The sequence below is a fragment of the Papio anubis genome, chromosome X (genome assembly GCF_008728515.1).
Source record: "Papio anubis isolate 15944 chromosome X, Panubis1.0, whole genome shotgun sequence".
In the NCBI taxonomy this organism is placed as follows: domain Eukaryota; kingdom Metazoa; phylum Chordata; class Mammalia; order Primates; family Cercopithecidae; genus Papio; species Papio anubis.
Genome location: NC_044996.1, coordinates 90,406,038 through 90,427,670, shown reverse-complemented (window position 1 = coordinate 90,427,670; position 21,633 = coordinate 90,406,038).

The window sequence follows — 21,633 nt, the reverse complement described above, 5'->3', positions numbered from 1 at the left end:
CAACTTGGGCAAAGTCTCAGGATACAAAATCAACGTGCAAAAATCACAAGCATTCCTATATACCAATAACAGACAGACAGCCAAATCATGAGTGAAATCCCCTTCACAATGGCTACAAAGAGAATAAAATACTGAAGAATACAACATACAAGGGATGTGAAGGATCTCTTCAAGGAGAACTACAAACCACTGCTCAAGGAAATAAGAGAGGACACAAACTAAGGAAAAAACATTCCATGTGCATGGATAGGAAGAATCAATATAGTGAAAATGGCCATATTGCTCAAGGTTATTTATACATTTAATGCTATCCCCATCAAGCTACCATTGACTTTCTTCAAAGAATTAGAAAAATCTACTTTAAATTTCATGTGAAACCAAAAAAAGTCTGCATAGCCAAAAGAATCCTAAGCAAAAAGAACGAAGCTGGAGGCAATGCTACCTGACTTCAAACTATACTATAAGACTACAGTAACCAAAACAGCATAGTACTGGTACCAAAACAAATATATAAACCAATGGAACAGAGTAGAGTCCTCAGAAATAACACCACAGAAGTATAACCATATGATCTTTGACAAACTTGACAAAAACAAGCAATGGGGATAGGATTCCCTATTTAATAAATGGTGTTGGGAAAACTGGCTAGCCATATGCAGAAAACTGAAACTGGACCCCTTCCTTACATCTTATACAAAAATTAGCTCAAGATGGATTAAAGGCTTAAGCATAAGACCTAAAACCATAAAAACTTTAGAAGAAAAGCTAGGCAATATCATTCAGGACATATGCATGGGCAAAGACTTCATGACTAAAACACCAAGAGCAATGACAACAAAAGCCAAAATTGACAAATGGGATCTAATTCAATGAAAGAGCTTCTGCACAGCAAAAGAAACTATCGTCAGAGTGAAAAGGCAACCTACAGAATGGGAGAAAATTTTTGGAATCTGTCCATCTGACAAAGGTCTAATATCCAGAATACATAATGAACTTAAACAAATGTACAAGAAAAAATCAAACAACCCCCTCAAAAAGTGGGTGAAGAGTATGAGCACTTTTCAAAAGAAGACATTTATACGGCCAACAAACATATTAAAATAAGCTCACGATCACTGGGCATTAGAGAAATGAAAATCAAAACCACAGTGAGATACCATCTCACGCCAGTTAGAATGACGATCATTAAAAAGTCAGGAAACAACAGGTGCTGGAGAGGATGCGGAGAAATAGGAATGCTTTTACCCTGTTGGTGGGAGTTCAAATTAGTTCAACCACTGTGGAAGACAGTGTGGCGATTCCTCAAGGATCTAGAACTAGAAATACCATTCGACCCAGCAATCCCATTACTGGGTATATACCCAAAGGATTATAAATCATTCTACTATAAAGACACATGCACACGTATGTTTACTGCAGCACTGTTCACAGTAGCAAAGACTTGGAACCAACCCAAATGCCCATCAATGATAGGCTGGATAAAGAAAATGTGGCACATATACACCATGGAATACTATGCAGCCATAAAAAAGATGAGTTCATGTTCTTCGCAGGCATGGATGATGTTGGAAACCATCACTCTCAGCAAACTAACATAAGAGCAGAAAACCAAACACTGCATGTTCTCACTCATAAGTGGGAGTTGAACAATGAGAACACTTGGACACAGGGAGGGGAATATCACACACTGGGGCCTGTCGGGGTGTGGGGGGATAGGAAAGGATAGCATTAGGAGAAATACCTAAAGTAGATGACGGGTTGATGGATGCAGCAAACTTCCATGGCACATGTATACCTATGTAACAAATCTGCACGTTCTGCACATGTATCCCAGAACTTAAAGTATAATAATAATAATAAAAGAGTACCTAAAATGTACTGTCTTTAAAAATTTCTGGTATACAATATTATTTTTGTAGCCCTTATGCTGTACATTACATCTCTAGACTTATTCATCCTATGTAACTGCAACTTCATACCCTTTAACCTACATCTCCTCATCTCTCCTCCTCCCTTCCCCCACTGCCTCTGGTAACCAACATTCTACTGTGTGTTTCTATGTATTATACTTTATCTTTTTCTAGATGCCACATATAACAGAGACCATGCAATATTCTTTTTTCTGTGTTTGTCTTATTTCACATAACATAATGTTTTCCACGTTCATCCACATTATTGCAAATAAAAAATCCTCCTTTTTAAAGTCTGAATAATATTTCATTACTTGTGTGTGTATACAGACGCTACAATTATTATATCTATACATCTGTCAGTGGACACTTAGGTTGACTTGATAACTTGGCTATTGTGAATAATCCTGTAATGAACATTGGGAGTGCAAACATCTCTGAGCTGCTGATTTCATTTTGTTTGGGTATATACAGAAGAGGGATTATTGATGGGTCATATGATAGTTCTGTGGATTGAAATAATTAATATTGATAAAATGTTAATGCTGCCTAAAGCAATGTACAGTTTCAATGTGGTTTTTACCAAAATTCCAATGGCATTTTTCTCGCAAAATAAAAATAAATACTGTAATTACTACAGAACCACAAAGGGCCCAAAACTGAGGACAGTATATACACTAATTTTTTAAATCTGATGACCAAGACAGCTACTAAGTGACTAATGGGTGGGTAGCACATGTAGTGTGGATAAGCTGGACAAAGGGATGATTTGCATCCCAGGTGGAAGGGAGTGGGAATGCTCGAGATAGTATGAGATTTCAACATACTACTTAGAATGCACACAATTTAAAATAAATGAATTATTTCTGGAATTTTCTATTTAATAATTGTGTGTCACAGTTAACCGTGGGTAACTGAAACTGCTTAGAGTAAAATTGTGAGTAACAGGGCATTATTGTACCTAGGATTAGAATTACTGGAATATATGGTAATTCTTTGTTTAACTTTTTGAGTAGCCATCATGTTGTTTTCCACAGCAGCTGCACCACTTTACATTCCCACCAGCAATGCACAAGATTTCCAATTTCTCCATATCCTCACCAACACTTACTTTCCAATTTTTAAAATTATAACCAGCATAGTGAGTTTAAAGTGGTATTTCATTGTGGTCTTGATTTGCATTTCCCTTAATGAATAATGATTTTGAGCATCTTTTTATATGCTTATTGGCAATGTGTATATCTCCTTTGGAGAAATGTTTATTCAAGTCCTTTGCCCATTTTTATATTGAGTTGCTTTTTGTTGCTGTTGGTGTTTTAGGGGTTCTTTATAATTTCTGAATATTAATTCCTTATCAGATATATGATTTGCAAATATTTCTCTCATTCTAGAGGTCATCTTTGCACTCTCTTGATAGTGTTCTTTGCTGCACAAAAGTTTTTAATTTTGATGAAGTCCAATGTATCAATTTTTTCCTTTGGTGTCATATCCAAGAAGCCATTGTAAAGTCCAATTACATGAAGCTTTTTTCTCATGTTTTGTTCTAAAAGTTTATTAGTTTTAGTTCTTATGTTTAGGCCTTTGATCCATTTTGTGTTGATTTTTGCATATAGTGTAAGGTAGAAGCCCAATTTCATTCTTTTGCATGGTGTTATCCAGTTTTCCCAGAACCATTTGTTAAAAAGGCAGTTCTTTCCAAAGTATTGACTTTTAAAGGTCACTTTAAGATGACTCTTTTACTTTCTCCATGTTGATGGCTATTTTTCTTAAAATTTGTAAGAACACTTTATATATCAAAGACATTAACCTTTTGTTGCATTGCTGCAAAATTTTCACCCAATTTGTCTTTTGCCTTTTATTTTTACTTACAGTATGTGTATTAGTTTGTTCTCAAGCTACTAATAAAGACATATCTGAGACTGGGAAATTTACGGAAGAAAGAAGTTTACTGGATTTACAGTTCCCTCTGGCTGGGGAAGCCTAAAAATCATAGTGGAAGGCAAATAGGAGCAAGTCACATCTTACATGAATGGCAGCAGTCAAAAAGAGCTTGTGCAGGGAAACTCTCATATTTAAAAACATCAGATCTCATGAGACTCATTCACTATCACAAGAACAGTGCAGGAGAGACCTGCCCTCATAATTTAACCACCTGCCACCAGGTTCCTCCCACAACACGTGGGAATTATGCGAGTTACAATTGAGGATGAGATTTGGGTGGGGATACAGCCAAACCATATCAATATGTGGTAGAATGTTTAAATTTTGTCCATAAACAAATCTACCACTTTGTGGATTTTGCTACTGGGAAAATGTTTTAAAATAGTATTCACATTCCAATATTTAAAAAACATATTCTCCTCTGATCCTTTATAGTTTTTTTAAAATACTGTTAATGGACTTCAGATATAAAAAAAATGGATTAATGATAATCCTTGGTTCTTGACACACTATTATTGGCCTATTTACATTATTTCTTTTTTAAATAATATAACAAATAAATGTGAACCCATCACCCAGCCCAAAACCTAGTATATTACCAATAACTCATATCCACCTATGGTGTCTTTTCTATCCCATTCTCCTACCTCCCTAACAGAAGTATCCTGAGATTATATCAATACTTCCCTTGCCTTAAAAGGTTTTATCTTATATGTATGTATGAACAGACAATATACTGTTGACTTCTACTTGTTTTTGAACTTTATAAATTGATATTAAACCATATACCGTCTTCAAAGAATTGCTCTGTTCACTCAATTTTTGGTATTAAGATATGTCCATTGTGTTGCATTAAATTGTAGTTAATTTTTACTTGAATAACTAATAGAAACAAGCCAGATGAACTGTGAGTATAAGAGTATATGAGTGAAAGAAAAGCATGTGTGATGGCCCTGGGATTAGAAAAAGCATACCAAATTTGAGGAATTATAGAAAAGAAGGTCGGTGACTCTGGTGTCCTGAGGCCTGGAGGAAGAGTGACAGAAGACGAGTTAGGAGAAGCAGCCAAGGGACAGATCATACAAGACCATAGTAAGGATGTAGACTTTTATCACAAGTGCATTGGAAGACATTATGCAGGGTAATGACATGATCTGGTGTGCAATTACTAAAGATTAATCTGGATACTTATAAACAGTTGATTGAGACAGGTGACAAAAATTCAATCTTGAGGTATTGCAATTATTGTCCCCATTCCACAGATGTGAAAACTAAGGCTCAAAGAAGTTAAGTAACTTTCCTTGTATTACACAGCTACTACACGACAGAACCATGATATACACAAAGGTGGTATGACTTCAGAACTTGCTTTTTTAACAGTGGTACCATATATGGATCTAGAGTTTAATGGGGTTTGGTTTTGGGATATAAATTTAGGAATTCATCGGCTTATATTTAGAGTCATAGGACTGTATGAGATCTCCTAGGGAGAGAATATAGATAGAAAAGAAAAGAAGTTTAAGGAGAAGCCCTAAGGTACTGTAATATTTAGACTTTGGTAGAAGAGGAGAAAAGAAGACTGAAAAGGAGCAGCCAGATTTTACACATAGAAGTTAAGAGAAAAAGGCTGCTTCAAGAAAGTAGCAGTGATCAACTACTCCAATGTTGCTGAAAGGTACAGCGAGTTAAGGACTGAAAAGTAGCTATTTGATTTAGCAACATGGAGGTAACTGGAGATCTTCAAAAGAGCCATTTCATTCATGAAGTCATGAAGAAGGAAGGCAGGTTGGAATGTGTTTAAGAGTAAATGGGTATTCCCAGGAAGTCTAAAGTCACCCCAGGAGATGGAAACCACAGGAAAATTTCAGACTAGAAGCCCCCTAAGGGGAAGAAATGAGCCATCTAATTTCATGTGCTTGTAACCTAGCAGTTTTTTCTACGTAATGAGTGTGCAGTAATTTATTTCTTGAACTTAACTGAATTAGATGTGGCTTCTGTTCCCATCCTTAGGGAATTACATTCTAGTTGGGTACGTAACAAAAAAATATAGCATGAGTGGATGAGGTGTTTTCTGTAAATGCAATCCAGACTACATATTAAATGTGACCTCAAAATGGGTGTATAATCATGAAGCCAAAACCATTTTGTAAGATACCTGGAAAACCACTCTTGGACATTTAGGGATAATCAAGAGCTTTCAAGTGTTGCCTTAACCAGAGGATAAATACTATATTTAACCATGTACTCTTGCCATGAACTCTTAGTCATTTCTTCTTTAGCAAGTGTTGCAAACTAAAATGCAAACACAGGACAAACTGGTAACAAAAATAAGTGAAATGTTCAGGTGAGGGCTGTAATAAGCTGACAAGATCATGGCACATCTAGAGGGGCCAGGCACTGCTGATTTCCAACAGATTGACAGCACTCTGGAAAATAGGCTTAAGGATGAAAATACAGATTTTCATATATCCCTAAATTTTTCAATGTTGATAATTTATTCAGTCAACACCTGCACAGGCACACTTGCACACATACATATACCTATACATTGCAGACAAACAAAATGTATCTGCTGGCCAAATTTAACTTATGGACTGTTGGTTTGTAACCTGTACTGTATAGCAATTTCCACAGTTTTCAGGGTTGTCTCAATTTCAACCCAGTCTTAGTTTGCTTGATGCCAAATGCTAAGCCCCTCTGCATCATCCTTGCAAATAACTCTGCCTTGATTCTCAGAAATAGCGTAAGTGTTCTCTGATGCCAAAACTATCAGAGACTCCTATAATCCCCAAAAGAAATATTTCCTAGCCCAAAGTACTTTAGTGGTCAGAGTCACTACTTTCTTAGCCATCTTCATATATGCACAGAGGAGCTTGAGAGCAGTATATTGTCCCTCATGTTTCTGTGTGAAGAAGCTGAAACTCAGCGAGGTTATGTAACTTGCCTCAAGTCACACAGCTCGGCAGAGATAAATCTGGAACTGGAGTTCTTCTCATTCCAAATTCAGTCCTCTTTCTACTACACTTCAATTGCCTTTCACATCTGGGGGTCTTGTTACTTTGCTACATGGCTGACTGAAGTCCCATGTGTAGTGCAGAGTTGAATTCAATTCAACATACCTGGAGTGCCTGTTATGTACAAAGCTATGTGGTAGTCACTGCAAAATATATGAAGATAAACAAGACACAGATCATACTCCCAAGGAGCTTATATAATTTGGAAAGATAACACGGAAACAACTATTTGTTGTTGTTGTTGTTTGAGATGGAGTCCCACTCTGTCGCCCAGGCTGAAGTACAATAGTGCAATCTCAGTTCACTGCAACCTCCATTTCCTGGGTTCAAGTGATTCTCTTACCTCAGTCTCCTGAGTAGCTGGGATTACAGGCGATGGCCACTACGCCTGGCTAATTTTTTTGTATTTTTAGTAGAGACGGGGTTTTGCCATGTTGGCCAGGCTGGTCTCGAACTCCTGACCTCAGGTGATCCGCCCGCCTTGGCCTTTCAAAGTGTTGGGATTACAGGCAGGAGCCACTGCATCCAGCCTACAACTAACAAAATTTTTAAACAACATGGAAATAATGGAAACACAGAAAAATCACGATGTGGGTTAGGTCTGTGTCAGCCTTGCTTTGCTCATTTTTTCATTCACTCATTCTTCCATTAACAAGTATTTATTGAGCACAAACTTTTTGTTAGACACATAGAAAGTATATGGCAATAAACAAGAAGTAGACATTTGCTAGCATAAATAACAAAAGCGAAAAAAAAAAGTTAGACATGGTGAAACTCCGTCTCTACTAAAAATACAAAAAATTAGTTGGGCGCGGTGGCGGGCACCTCTAGTCTCAGCTTCTTGGGAGGCTAAGGGAGGAGAATGTCGTGAACGCAGGAGGTAGAGCTTGGAGTGAGCCGAGATCACCCCACTGCACTCAAGCCTTGGCGACAGAGAGAGACTCCGTCTCAAAAAAAAAAAAAAAAGTTAGAGAAAGGGGAAATTTATTGAAAGAGTCCTTTCTTTGCCTATGGTCCACAGTGCTTAACATTGTGCTGAGAATATAACCATGGTATCTGTCAAACCTCCCTATAATATTATGCTCAGGTATAAGTAGCAATCTAGTAAGAGCTGCCTGGCATTCATGGCTCAGAGGTCCAGAGATTTGGGCTGAGTAACCTCTATGAACAGGCAGATAGTTAAGGTTAGGACACAGTGGGTATAAGCAACCAATGACATGTTAATGACAGCTCAAGACAACTCTGAAAAAAAAGATTGTTGTCCTCCTAAGTTTTCTCTTGTTGAGACTAAATAGCCCTATATTCTTCTGGTGGTGAAGGAAAATGGCTGCTTCTTATGACCCTGTATCAAGGTCATAGTTTACAAAATTGCTTAAACCATCCTTCTTGCTTTATGTAATCAATCTCCTTAATTTTATTCTTCCCTTCATCTTTAAATTAAGAACATGAGTCAACCATCAGCTCTGAACTGCCCACCCTAGAAGCCAACCTGAAAGCACACTTCTACGTCACTGCTCCAATCATGTTGCCAACTCAGCCCAGAGGCAAGATATTCAAGCAGATGTTCTAAGGAAGAATAAATAGGGAAAGTTGTTCATATCAGGTGTGTATTTCTTTCTTGTTTTCTTTTTTGGTTTGTTTATTGTTTACAAACAGATATCACCCAGATAAATCACTGATGATATTGCCTTTAATTGTTCTTTCAACAAATTTTTATTGAGGCCCTACTATATGACACCCACTGTTCAGTATGCTGTGGATAGAGTAGTGAGCAAAACAGATGATGTCCCTGCTCTTTTTGAGCTTATACTCCAGTGGGAGATTTACTTTGTCACAGAAACGAACACATAATTAAATTGTGATCTGTGCTGTGATAAAAATAAAATGAGATGAGGTCACAGAGAGTGCCTGGATTGTGGGAGCTACCTTAATCTACATGATAAGGGAAAGCTTTCCTGAGATGTGTACGACATTGGAGCCCACCATGGGCATAATCAGACAGAAGGAAAAGGAAGTGCAAAGGCCTTGAGGTGAGAGACATCTTAATATACTGGAATGAAAAGGAGGTCAGCATAGCTACAGCAATATGAACAGGTGTTTACAAATCAGAGACAGGCAGGGGACAGGTCGATCTTGAGGGCCTTGTAGATAATATAAGACAATCTGGATGCTAACTGCAATGGGAAATGACTGAAAGATTTTAAGCAGAGGTGCGACCTGGTCATATTTGCCTTTTAGAAAGACTGTTTGCTGGCTGTTGAACAGATTTTAGCAGGGCAGATGTGGAAGAAGGGACACCAGTGAGGGCACTCTTCTAGCCATCCATTTGGGAGATGGTGATGGCCAGGGCCAGGGTAGTAGTAGTGGAAAGGTAGAGAAATGGTCAGATGCTGAACACACTTTTAGGACAAAGCTAAAGGAATTTCCTCAATAATTGGATAAGACTTGTGAGTGTGAGAAGAATCAGGGATGGCGCCAAGATTTTTGGCCTAAGCAACCAGGTATTGTCATTAACTGAAAGGGGGAATGGCATTAAACATGATTTCTCATGGGTCATTCTGGAGTTCCAATTATACCTGTGGGATGGAACCTCAGGGCCCTTCTCTGACTCTGAGCCGCCTAGTTATGAGGTGGGGCGGTAGAAAGGACTGCTGTTTGGGGTGAATTAGAGGCATAACGCAAATTTCTGGGATTCCCCACCCTCTCTCCCTTCCGGCTCCCCATTCTAGTAAAACCATGGAGACTCACACAGATGAGAGACGGAGAAGACTGAGCATCCCAGGCTAGGCAGAAGGAAGAATCCCCAGAGACTCTACAGTTGTTGTAGCCACTTCAGTCCAAAGACTGCATGGGCGTGGGCGGCGCCAAGAGGGCGCCACAGAAACTTTCTTGGGGATCTGGCAGCCTAGGGAACCACTTTTACCGGAAACGAAGTATTGAAAAGAGATGGGGTGGGGCGTGGCGGGGCCTGCCCCTGCCGGAAGAAGTTTGGGTGGAGCCAAGTATTCAAGCTCCAGGACAAAGGGGGAGGGGAGGCCGCCACTAGCAAACAACCTCAGCTTCATAAACCCCGCAGAAAGGTCCGGGGTATTGGTGAAAAGGTCGAAAGGACCACGATTCTGTCCGCCCGCCTAAGTGGGACGAACAACGAAGTTGTGCGATGCAGCTTTAAAGGGGCTGGTGATTGACAGAATGTGTAGTAGTGGATGGGGTGGAGCTGCTGGGTGGGGTCGAGACTGGCAGCTGAGAGATACCAAAAGGAAGAAAAAAGAAAACCATTGCCCTTGATATCGCTAATGCCCGGGGAGGGAAGCTAACTAGAAAGTAGGGAAAAGGAAGGTTTTGACGGTTTTAGCGCTCACCTAGACTCGTTCCCCTGGCTAACACTCTTCACACTCTTTTGCCTTCCCTTGAGATAATTAAAATAGACTGTATAGCGGCCTTAGTCGGTGCCCATTCCCCCTAACTCTTCACTCAACTACGTGTGTAGTCCGAGGGAGTGAGGACCCCGGGTCCACCAGCTCAATCCCGGCCCCGCCCCGTCGGCCCTGGCCCCGGGGCTGGGAGGATAGGATGCCTTCGGAGGCGCAGAATCCGAAAGTAAGTCCCTTTTATTTTGCCTTACCAACTGGCACCTCCCATTCCACCTTCCTTTTATCACCCTCTCTGGGCGGCGAAATAGCCTCTTTCAAGGAAGACCTTTGAGGGTGGGACAGAGTGGGGATGGTAAGAAGGGGAAGGGAAGGGAGGTGGTGCTTTAGAACCTAGGGGAGCTGCCACGGGCGGGACAGGCGCGCTCAGTTCGATGGCTGTGTGGTTGGATCCTTGATATCTCCTCCAGGTATTAGAGCCTCGACTTCCTCCCTTCTGGCATTCTTTCTTTTTTTCACCCTGCAGCAACCCTATCAGGTTGCCTGAAGCCTCTAGCTGTGAGCTAGGAGGGCTCCATCTTGCCTGGCTTCTTAAAGGGACAGTGTACTATTTAACTGAAAATTCAATTATGAGAAGAGTGGCAGCGCCTCTATGTTGGAAGGAATTTGTGCGGCGAGGACAGCTTTTTCTTACTCAGAGCAGCTTCCAAACTTGATTCTCATATCCATTTGATTCTCAGGAGGTGCACCGTGGGCAGTGTTGCCAAGTCACACATTAGTTAACTGCAGCCAGTTGACTGCAGTTTTAGCTTAAAGGGAAAATTTCCGTTTTCTGAGAGGTGCCATGGCAGTGCAGGTATCTTGAACAAATTCATTCATTCTACAAATTTTATTGAATGTCAGGTGCATTGCCTGTGGCTGATCACGCTGCTGGGAGGTTTGTGTAAAATGTCAAGGCCATGCAGAGCGTTGTCGATGACTCCCTTTTTAACTGATTAGTAGCCTTCCCAGAATACGAAGATAAATGTTGAATTTGATTCCAACATTTACCAAACATTTCTCACATGAATGGCTCAATGGTTCACTTTTATTGTCTTCCATTCAGTACCAGGTGTCTATACGCTCAAAGCCAAGTGACTGGGAATTCCAGCTAGAAGAAATAGGAACTCAAGTCAAAATGGCATGCAAAGAGGAAAGAGCAGGAAACTTCAGTAGGAAAGCTAATGCCGCTTTGGCGTTATCCATGTCCAGTAAGGGAGATTGTTTTGGGAAGGAGGGCTTCACCATCTCCCTTCCACTGTAAAAGAAGAGCTGGTGTGGCAGAAACTTGTTAGAAAGGGTCTCTCATGGACCAGTGACGTCTCTTACATATTTGTCTCTCTTACGTTTCTGCACAGGGAGGGTGGAAGAACTGTGGATAGACCCTCATGATACTACACAGGTCAAAGAGATGAAAACATGTTGTTTGAGGTTTTAGGGTTTGTAGCAGAATGAGCCACAGACAAAACCTCTCAGACACCAAGTTGTGGAAGGAAAGGCTTTATTCAGCTGGGAGCATCGGCAAGCTACTGTCTTAAAATCGGAGCTCCCCGAGTGCACAATTTCTATCCCTTTTAAGGGCTCACAACACTAAAGATTTCACATGAAAGCGTCGTGATTGCTTTGAGCAAGCAGGGGGTACATGACAGGGACTGCATGCACCGGTGGTCCGAGAGAAAAGAACAGGGCAGGGAGTTTCACGGTGTTCTTCTATACAATGTCTGGAATCTATGAATAACATCGATTTCTAAGTTATGAGTTGATTTTTAACTAATGGGTTTAGGCCAGGCAGGCCCAGGCCTGGTTTGGGGCCTGGCGTCGGGCTGCCTGTCTTTGGTTTTACTTCTTTGTTTTTTTCTTAAAACAGGTAGTGAGTATAAAACAATATAAAACAATATGAGAGGGTCTCTCTCTTTCCTCAGGTTCATATTTCACTCTGTAGGTTTTTGTTTGGTCAATGGAATGCCACAGTTCCCAGTGCTCTGCAATTTCCTTTGTTTTGAGTCCCTTCCTAGTTCTTACTCAGCGGTCCAGGGTAGGGAGCTGTGACAGAGAAAGGCATCGACACAAAATTACATTGTGTTATTATATTCATTCATTCATTTGTTCATTCATTTGACAATTACATACTGAGAATCTACTCTATATCATCACCACACAAGACTCTGGGGAAAATATGCCTTCTTGGAGATTATGTTCTAATGAGGAGGTGTTGGTGGAGGGGACAAACAAAAAACAATAAACATATACGTTGAGTGGGGATAAGATGGGAGAAAGGCTACAGGGCATATGGAATTGGGATGATATTAAAGAATATATCTGAATGCAGTGAGGGAGCCAGCCATGAGAATACCTGAGGGAAGGGTGTTCTAGATAGAAGAAGTAGCAAGTGCAAAGGCATGGTATATTCAAAGAATAGTAAGAAAGTCAGTATCACTGGAGTGGAGAAGAGGAAGAGTGGCGGGATATAAGGTCAGTGAGACAGGGGGCTAGATCATATAGGAACTTGTAAAGACTTTGGCTTTTATTCTGAATGAGACAGGAAGTCATTTGTAAAAGAAAGGATCATTCCATTTGAAATTCTATTGCATTAAAGAGAATGAATCTTGAATTATTTATCTTATACAATCCAGATGGATTATGTTTTTATGTTTGGGATCTAATGCTCCTTTAAGAAAAACTTAGTAAACTTATTGCTAACTTGTTCATGTCAAAAACTTAGTAAACTTATTACTAACTTGTTCATGTCAGTTAATACAATTTATTTTCATACTAACCATTGTTTTATAAAATAATTATCTGAAGAAAGTTTCAAATGCACTTGAAACTACTGTTGACAGCACAGAGGTTAGAGATGCTGACCCTACGCAGTTGAAAATCCATATATAACTTTTGATTCCCCAAAACTGATCTACTAGTAGCCTACAGTTGACCAGAAGCCTTACTGATAATATAAACAATATACATTTTGTATGTTATACATATTATATACTGTGTTCTTATAATAAAGCAAGATAGAAAAAAGAAAACGTTTAGAAAATCGTAAGCAAGGGAAAATATATTTACTATTCATTAAGTGGAAGTGGATTATCATAAAGGTCTTAATTCTTGCCATCTTCATGTTGAGTAGGTTGAGAAGGAAGAAGAGCTGGGTGTGGTCTTGCTTTTTCAAGAGTGGGAGAGGTGGAAGAAAATCCATGTATAAGTGGACCCATGCAGTTCAAACCTGTGTTTTTCAAGGGTCAACTATACCTAAATACAAAAAGTCTCTTCGATGTATTTCAAATATATTGCAATAAATTTATTAGCACTAGAAAACGTCTCATCTGCTTTAAGAAAATATCACAAGATTTTTTAGCACTCTTTTTCAAGAAATTGTGAAAATTATTTGCTTGGAAACCTTTTTTAAAACTTTCCATCCTGCTGGCACACATGATTCCTTTTAAGTTGTGCTCTGTGCTTCCCCCAAGTCCTTCCCAGTGGGAGCTGTAAGTTTAAAACACCTCATTAGCCTCAGGTAACTCAGAAGGAGAGAAGAGTAAGAGGAATGGAATTGAAAGAAAGAAGAAAACAGCCAAGTAAGTCCAAACAGGACAATACAGTGAGAATATTAACAAGTCACACAAATACAAAGTTTTAACTTCTCTGTTCTATACATTGAAAGTTCCATTCATTTCTGACCTTGAAATTTCCACTTGTCCTTGCGACTCCCTTTTAGGGATAAGGTACGTGTGTGTGCATGTTAGATGTGTGTGTAAAGGGAGACTTGTGGATTAGGGTAGGCTTCCCCTAAAACAATTCTTAACCTTGGCCACACACTGGAATCAGTTGGGGATATTTTAAAAATACTGATAACTTTGTCCATCGTCAGAGATACTGATGTAATTGGTTGGGGCACAGCTTGGAAGATGGATTTTTTAAAGAGTTCCCTAGGTAATTCTAATGTGCAGTAAAGGTTAAGAACCACTAGCTTAGAGTTGAGGTTCTCATAGTATGGTGCTTGGACCAGCAGCATCAGCATCACCAGGGAACCTCTTAGAAATGCAGATTTTCAGGCCCCACCTCAGACATACTGATTCAGAAACTCATACTGATTGTGATAAAACAATCAGTATTTTTTTTTTCACACACCATCCAGGTGACCTGGATACACACTGAAATTTGAGGACTACTGCCTTAGAAGTTAGAGGTTCTCATTTTTTTTTCATTCCCAATACACCTAAGGAATATAACACACTCCTATTAGTAGCAGAGACTCACTGTGCCCTGTTTGTGAAAGGTGGAGAAGGAATATGCCTGTTCCCATCCCATATCAGAATCCCCATTCCCATTCCCTACCGCAGAATTTACAATCACTGTTTTAGAGTACATGGCTTTTTAAATTTTATGCATTATTTCCATTAATTTCAGCACTCTTGTGTTTCATGCATCATTTCACTTCATCCTCACAATAATCTTGTGAGGTAGACACTATTGTATTGCCATTTTATAATTGAGAAAACTGAGGCACAGGAAAGAAAGTATCTTATCCAAGATCATACAGCTAGTAAGTGTAAGAGATCCATCCTCTCCTGTACTTTCTGAGTTGTTTCATCAGTTAGGTTCCTTCTCTCTTATTTTCTTAAATTTCTTCTTAGTCTTTGATTTTCCCACTCATTCAACCCTATCTACCTAATATTGCTAATATATATTGAAGACCTACTTTTTACCAGGCCCCTTTATTGAGCACTTTACAGGTATCAATGTATATAATGTTCACAGCAGTCCTATTAAGTAGATAGTATTATTTTCCTCATTGTTCAATTAAGGAACTTGGGGCACAGCAAAACCAAGTAACTTGCCTAAGCTTACAGAGCTAGTAAGTGGCAGATCTGAGATTTGAACCCAAGTCTACGAAGTCTATGCCTATTATGCCATACTGCCTAATCTTAAACTTGCAAGCACATTTTTTCCCTTGACTAAATCTTTCTTTGACAGAACTCATTTAAATTACCACTCCCATTTTTTTTTGTGCAGTTTCCATTTAAACCATCACTGAAACTGTTCTTGCCAAAGTTACTTAAAGATCTGTCATGTTCAGTGCTCTCTCTTTAGATCTTTAGCCTTCTTGACTCTCTACTACATTCAAGGCTGTTGACCACTTTTTTCTTATTTAACCTCCCCCTTGTCTTTCATGACGATACTCTTTCTTAAATTTCTACCTACCTCTGACCATTTATTCATTCTCTTCTCTTGCCATTCTATAATCCTATCTAGGTTATCTTGTCCACTTGAGTTTTAACTACCATTTATATGCTGATGACTGCCTGCATCTCCAGAGTGAATGTTTCTCCTGAGCCTAGACTATTCATTCATTAACTAGGTATCTCAGTATCATACACTTAATATTTCTAAAACCCTTCACATGTTATTAAACTCTCCACTCCTATTTCTATCTTCTGATTGACAGTGACCTAATCAACCAAGCTATAAAGCCTTAGTCATCTGTGAGTCTTCTTTTTTCTTTACCTTCTAGATTCTGCTTCTTGAATCTTTGTATCCCCTCTATCCCTACTTATGTTGTCTTTGCTTATTTTTTCATTTTATCTGACCTAGCTTATTATAATAGCTCCTTTATTGTTCTCTCTGCCTCCAATCTGTATGTCCTTTGCTATGGGTTGAATTGTGTTCCCCAATATATGTTGGAGTCCTAATTTCTAGTTTTTCAGAATGTGACTATTTGGAGACAGGGTCTTTGTAGAGATAATAAAGTTAAAATGATCTCATTTTATTTTTTTATGAGATCATTTTAACTTTATTAAATTAAATGGGCCCCAATTCAATATGACTGGTGTCCTTATAAAACAGGGAAATTTGGATTCAAAGACAGACTCACACAGTGGGAATATGATGTGAAGAGACATAGAGAATACAACCATATGCAACCCAAGGAGAGGCCTAGAACAGATTCTTCCTTCACAGCCCTCATAAGGAACCAACGCTGCTGACACCTTGGTTTCATACTTCTAGCCTCCAGAACTGTGGGACAATAAATTTTCATTGTTTAAGCGAACCAGTTGGTGACACTTTGTCATAGCAGCCCTAGGAAATTAATACAGAGTGGAGGGGAAAGGTTATTCCAGGCAGGAAGAATCTTACTACCAGAGGCAGGTAATGGGCACTAACATAATGTAGGTTGGAGAAGGACTGGGTAGGGTTAGAGAAAGGGTGAATTTAAGAGAACTTTTTCTTGTGGTGGTAATACATATGGGGTAAAAGCAGCGACTGGATAAACAGCAAGGTTAAAATTCTTTCCTCTAGTGTCTCAGGGAAATAGCTAAGTTTCAAAGAATATTATCTAGCTAATACCTCCTAATGCTAAGATGGCCTATATTTTGTTCCTTAGAAAGCTCAATTTAGGAATAACTCCCTGAGCTGGGAACATTTTACTGGTCAGTGATGGCATGATATATATGTAACAGACAGAGAACATGGAAAGGGGTTCAGAGTACATTTTTACAAAAATAATAACTCAAATGTGATCTGCAGCTTTGGTTTAATTAAACCTGGTCAATATATTAACCATTTCCACTTATGTAAGGCAGATGGTTTTTGAAATGGGGAAGCAGCATTCTGTTATTCATCTCATTTATTTGTTCAATATATATGCCATGAGAATCCTCTGTGTAGTCAGCTCTGTGCTACAGCCTGGGTATACAAAAATCTGAGACCTCAGTCTTGTCCTGGAGCTCAGTTGGGAGACAGACAAAACTCTAGCTAACATCTAGCATTTCTTGATTACTTAATATATGCCATGGACCATACTAAGAAAATTCACAATAGTTATGCTCACTTTTTAGATAAGGATACTGAGGGTTAGAGAAAAGTTGAGTCAACTTCAGGAGAGGAGTTTTGGCAAACTTGCCGAGTGAGAAAGTCATTAATATGAACAAGTAATACGTGGGTGATTTGGGGGGGTTAGAGGGTCAGAGAAGACTTGCTAGAGGAGATGGTATTTGAGTTTGGAAGGATAAATAGGAGTTTTCAACATACACAAGTTGAGAAAGAAGGAGCATGGCAGATGGAAGGAACATTATGTATAAATCATTGGAGACACCAGAGATATGCTGTGTTCAGGAAATAGTGTTTCATTATGGCTGACACATAAGTTGGTGGCAGGAAAAAGACTGGAAAAGTAGGCAGAACCCAGGAATCAACCATAGATAAGAGACTCTTATTTTTTATAAGCACGATATGAGGAACACTGTACCCGAAAGCAGTTCTTTACTATTCAGAACATTAGAGATTGCATAAACAGCTGCTTGCAGTGCTATGCAGAGAAATTAGAGGGTTATTTCACTGAGGGTCAGTCAGTAAAGACCAGAAAAATTACTGGGACCAGAAGATGGACAGAAACCTTAGGACTCAAAAGTCTGCTGATCAGGGAGAAGGGATGCGACTGGTACTTTGTGGGAGTCTGGACTGGCAAAAATTATTACTAACCAGAGTAGTCAAAGCAATAATAATAATTTTAATAATAAAACAATAAATGTACCAACTACTACTCTAAGTATTGAATTTACTATATCCATTTGATAAATGGGGAAACTCCAGTACCCCAAACCTCTGACAATATCTGTAAAGAAACTGGGAACACTCCTAATAATTTGTAGAATTTGAATTTGAATGCAGATAGTTTGCCTGTACAATCTACATTTTTAATCATTATGAAATGTTGAACTAACTAGTTAGTAAGACCAAAAAAGGAAATAGAATCAAAGTGAGTCAGTAACTGTGGGTCCTGTTAAACAGTGTAATTCAATGTACAAATGGGCACATACGAAAAAGATAAAAACAGATGAAAGATCTCAGAAGTAACATGTAAGACAGATTTTGCTGACAGAGGTCACAACTCAAGGGCTCACAAGCCACATTCAGGCCATAGATGTACTTGTCCTGAGCCATGTTCTTTTCAAAATTTGAATTAATTGCCAGTGTGTAAAAGACAGATGATTTCACATAAAATAGGTTTGCAGTTTTCTTGAAAAACTTGAAATGTGTGGCATCACTGGACCTATACTGCCTCATGGTGACACTTAACACAAGCTGAAGCAGCAGCTTCCCCTTTATACATGTTATTTATTCATTAATATCCTTTGGTTGCAAAGGGTGTAAACCAGCTGAAGCTAGCTTAAACACAAGAGCAATGTGACTGGATCTTAGGAATGGACTGGGTTTTGGAAATGGGAAGTTGTCAGCAACCTAAGGTGATTTTCTTTCTATGTCTTATATATGCTTCCCTTGGCATATCTGCTTATTTCTTCTCTCTTAGCAAATTATATTACATAGTGAGCAAGAGATAGCTCCCTCATCTCTCGAGTTCATAAGTTACAGTTCAGTCACATGAAAAGGTACTGGCTCTGTTTGTTTCAGTTTGCAAATCACAGGGAAGTGGACACTCACCGATTGACCAGGCTTGAGCCAGCTACTTATACTTAGATAAACCAGCTCTGGTCAGGAAGCTAGGGTCATGTAATATAAGCTATTGGCACACCTTTGCTAATCAAAGAGTAGTTATAAGGTGGTCACTATGTACAGAGCAGACACCTCCAAATGTGTCCCCTGTACCAAACATTATTTTGGCCCTACCCACTTTGTAGTAACTTCTTGTGTTCTCTTGGAAGTTTTGCAGGCCACTGTAGCCCTGGCCTACTTGATATGCTTGCCAGGCTATGTCCTGCTATTTTGAGAATATGTGGGGTTGACTGTGCTCCCAGTAGCCTAGTCCTTTCCTATGGTGAATCTATTCCTATTACTGTATAAAGCAATTTGAGGCCAAAATTGCCATAATAGCCTTCTCCAATTTTCTTTTTGTACTTTGAAGCCCACAGGCTTCCTTCAGTGGCTTAAAATTATCTTATTAATCATCATAATGATCTAAAGGCCAGTGAATGAGGCCTGGTGAATGCATTCTCAAAAGGGTAACAGGCCTGGATGGAAAAGAGGGAAGTCATGGGGAGAGCAGCTGATACCAATGTGCCCAGGCCTAGAGAACGAGCAAGAGTTGCATTTATAAATGTAATGCCTGGGCTTTAGAACTAGACATAGTGACAGTGATTAACTGTGTTTACCCTTTGTGGGTCCCCTTACTCCCAGGAGCTTTCCAAGGTTTATGCTTCCCTGCTGAGGCTTTGGATACTTCTTGTATCAATGATTTTTTTTCAGTGACTGTAAAGTTCCCTTCCTGACACTCCTTACTGAAGTAGCAGTTGATATTGGAAGTTTTGCCCTCAGCAAAGTTTCCTTAGAGCTGTTGTCAGAGGTTGGCTTGCAGAGATTGCTAACCTTAGACCATGTTGAGAGAGAAGCTTCTTCTACCCTCCAAAATATCAGAGTAAGCTGATGTGGCCGAAACTATCCACTTTCAAGATCCTGGGATAGATTTCTTCCAAAGGAATCCAATCTCCCTGCTCAAGTCATGCTGCCTCCTCTGGAATCTGCTTTGCTTTTTATAAATAGAATAGAATTGTCCTGACTTCCTCAAGGTAAGAGTTCCTTATTTCCAGAGTGAGAGTCTACATTTTTCAAAGTGAAGTAGGAAGAACCCAGAGCCAAAATGAAGCAACTTCCTAGGAAGAGTAATTTCACTTGGAGCATTTGGAATCTAGGCAAACATTGTTTTCTTTCCCTTTCCTCTTTGATAAAGTCAGTTCAAGTTGGAACAAAGTGAATATGGGTTTCTTACTTTGGATCCCCTGTCTCCTTCATCCAATTCTTTAGTTGGCAGGTGAAGGCAGTATTTATCACAGATAGCAATAATAATTAACATTTATTGAGCAATTACTAAGTGCAAGACACCATTCTAAATTCTTGACAACAGCTATGTACTAAAATGGTCATGATGGTGTGTTAAAGTTATCATGTTTAACTCAAAGTCAGGAAATATCATCCTTATAAACTGTGTGGGTTTAAATAGAGAGTGACCTTGGGAATCTTAAATTTGTATTTCACACCCTGTCATCTACTCACTCTTCTGCTAGCAGGAAATAGTACATTCATATAGTAGAAAAAGTACTCAAGCAAAAGAACTTTTTCTTGAGTATTCAAGGGGCAGAAGACAGCTGGCTTCTGAGTGCCCAGAACTGTGTTGGCCCTGTATAAAGATTATTTTGTTGAATCTTCAGTACAATTCTGTGAAATATTGCTCCCCCACCTTTTCTTTTAACAAATGAAGAAATATAGAATTAGAGAAGTTAACTAAATAACTTGCTTTCAGTCACACAGCTAGCATTTGTCATCTGGAATTTCAACCCAAAATTAACACCAGAACCCTTGCCTTGAAGTACTAGATCATACTGCTTTTAAACACATAAGGGGACAGACTCAAATGTCGCAATTCTCTTTTATAAGTATTCTTGTATTATTTAGTAATTCAACTTCTCACTATCTTTCCTTGAATGGAAATAAGATTAGAGAAATAACAGGAACCATAGAAAGTAAGTAGATAAAGGAAGTTGTTTCCACCTCTGGGTTCCCATAGCACTAGATTCAGCAGTCTAAATCTTAATCATGATTGTCCCGAGTGCCTAGAACATAGAAGGAACCCAGTGAATACTTGTTGAGGGAATAAGTGAATCAATGAGTTTGGGGAAATTATCTACCTAACTTGAGACTTCCTGGCAGATTATACGTCATTTTTCACGTTCCTGGTCAACTATATGTAGCTCATGCATATAGGTACCCAGACAGAGATATACATGCTCATTCAGAAATTGCCATCCAATCCTGATACATGCAAACTCATAAAGATATATATCTCCACATAAATGAATACTTGACATATTTGTTTTCTGCTGCTGGAAAATGCACCACAAAATGGGTGGCTTAAAACAGCAGAAATTTATTCTCTCACAGTTCTTGAGGCTAGAAATCTGAAATAAAAAATAAAAGTATTGGCAAGGCCATGCTCCATCTAAAACCTCTAGAAAGAATCCTTCCTGGTCTCTTTCAGCTTCTGGTAGGTCCAGATATTCCTTGACTTGTGGCAGTATAACTATAATTTCTGTCTCTCTCTTCACATGGCTATATCGGTCTGTGTGTGTGTGTGTGTCTGTGTGTGTCTTCGCATGTCACTTTCCTCTTCTTTATAAGGACACCAGTCATATTGAATTACGGCCACCTTAATGATTTCATCTTGATTACATTTGCAAAGACTTTATTTTCAAATAATGTCACATTCACAAGTACTGATGGCTAGGACTTAAACATATCATTTTAAAGGTCACATTACCACCCAAAATATTCTGTCCTTTGGTCCTCCAAAATTTATGCCCTTCCCATGGGCAAAACACATTCACCCTATCACAACATCTCCAAAAG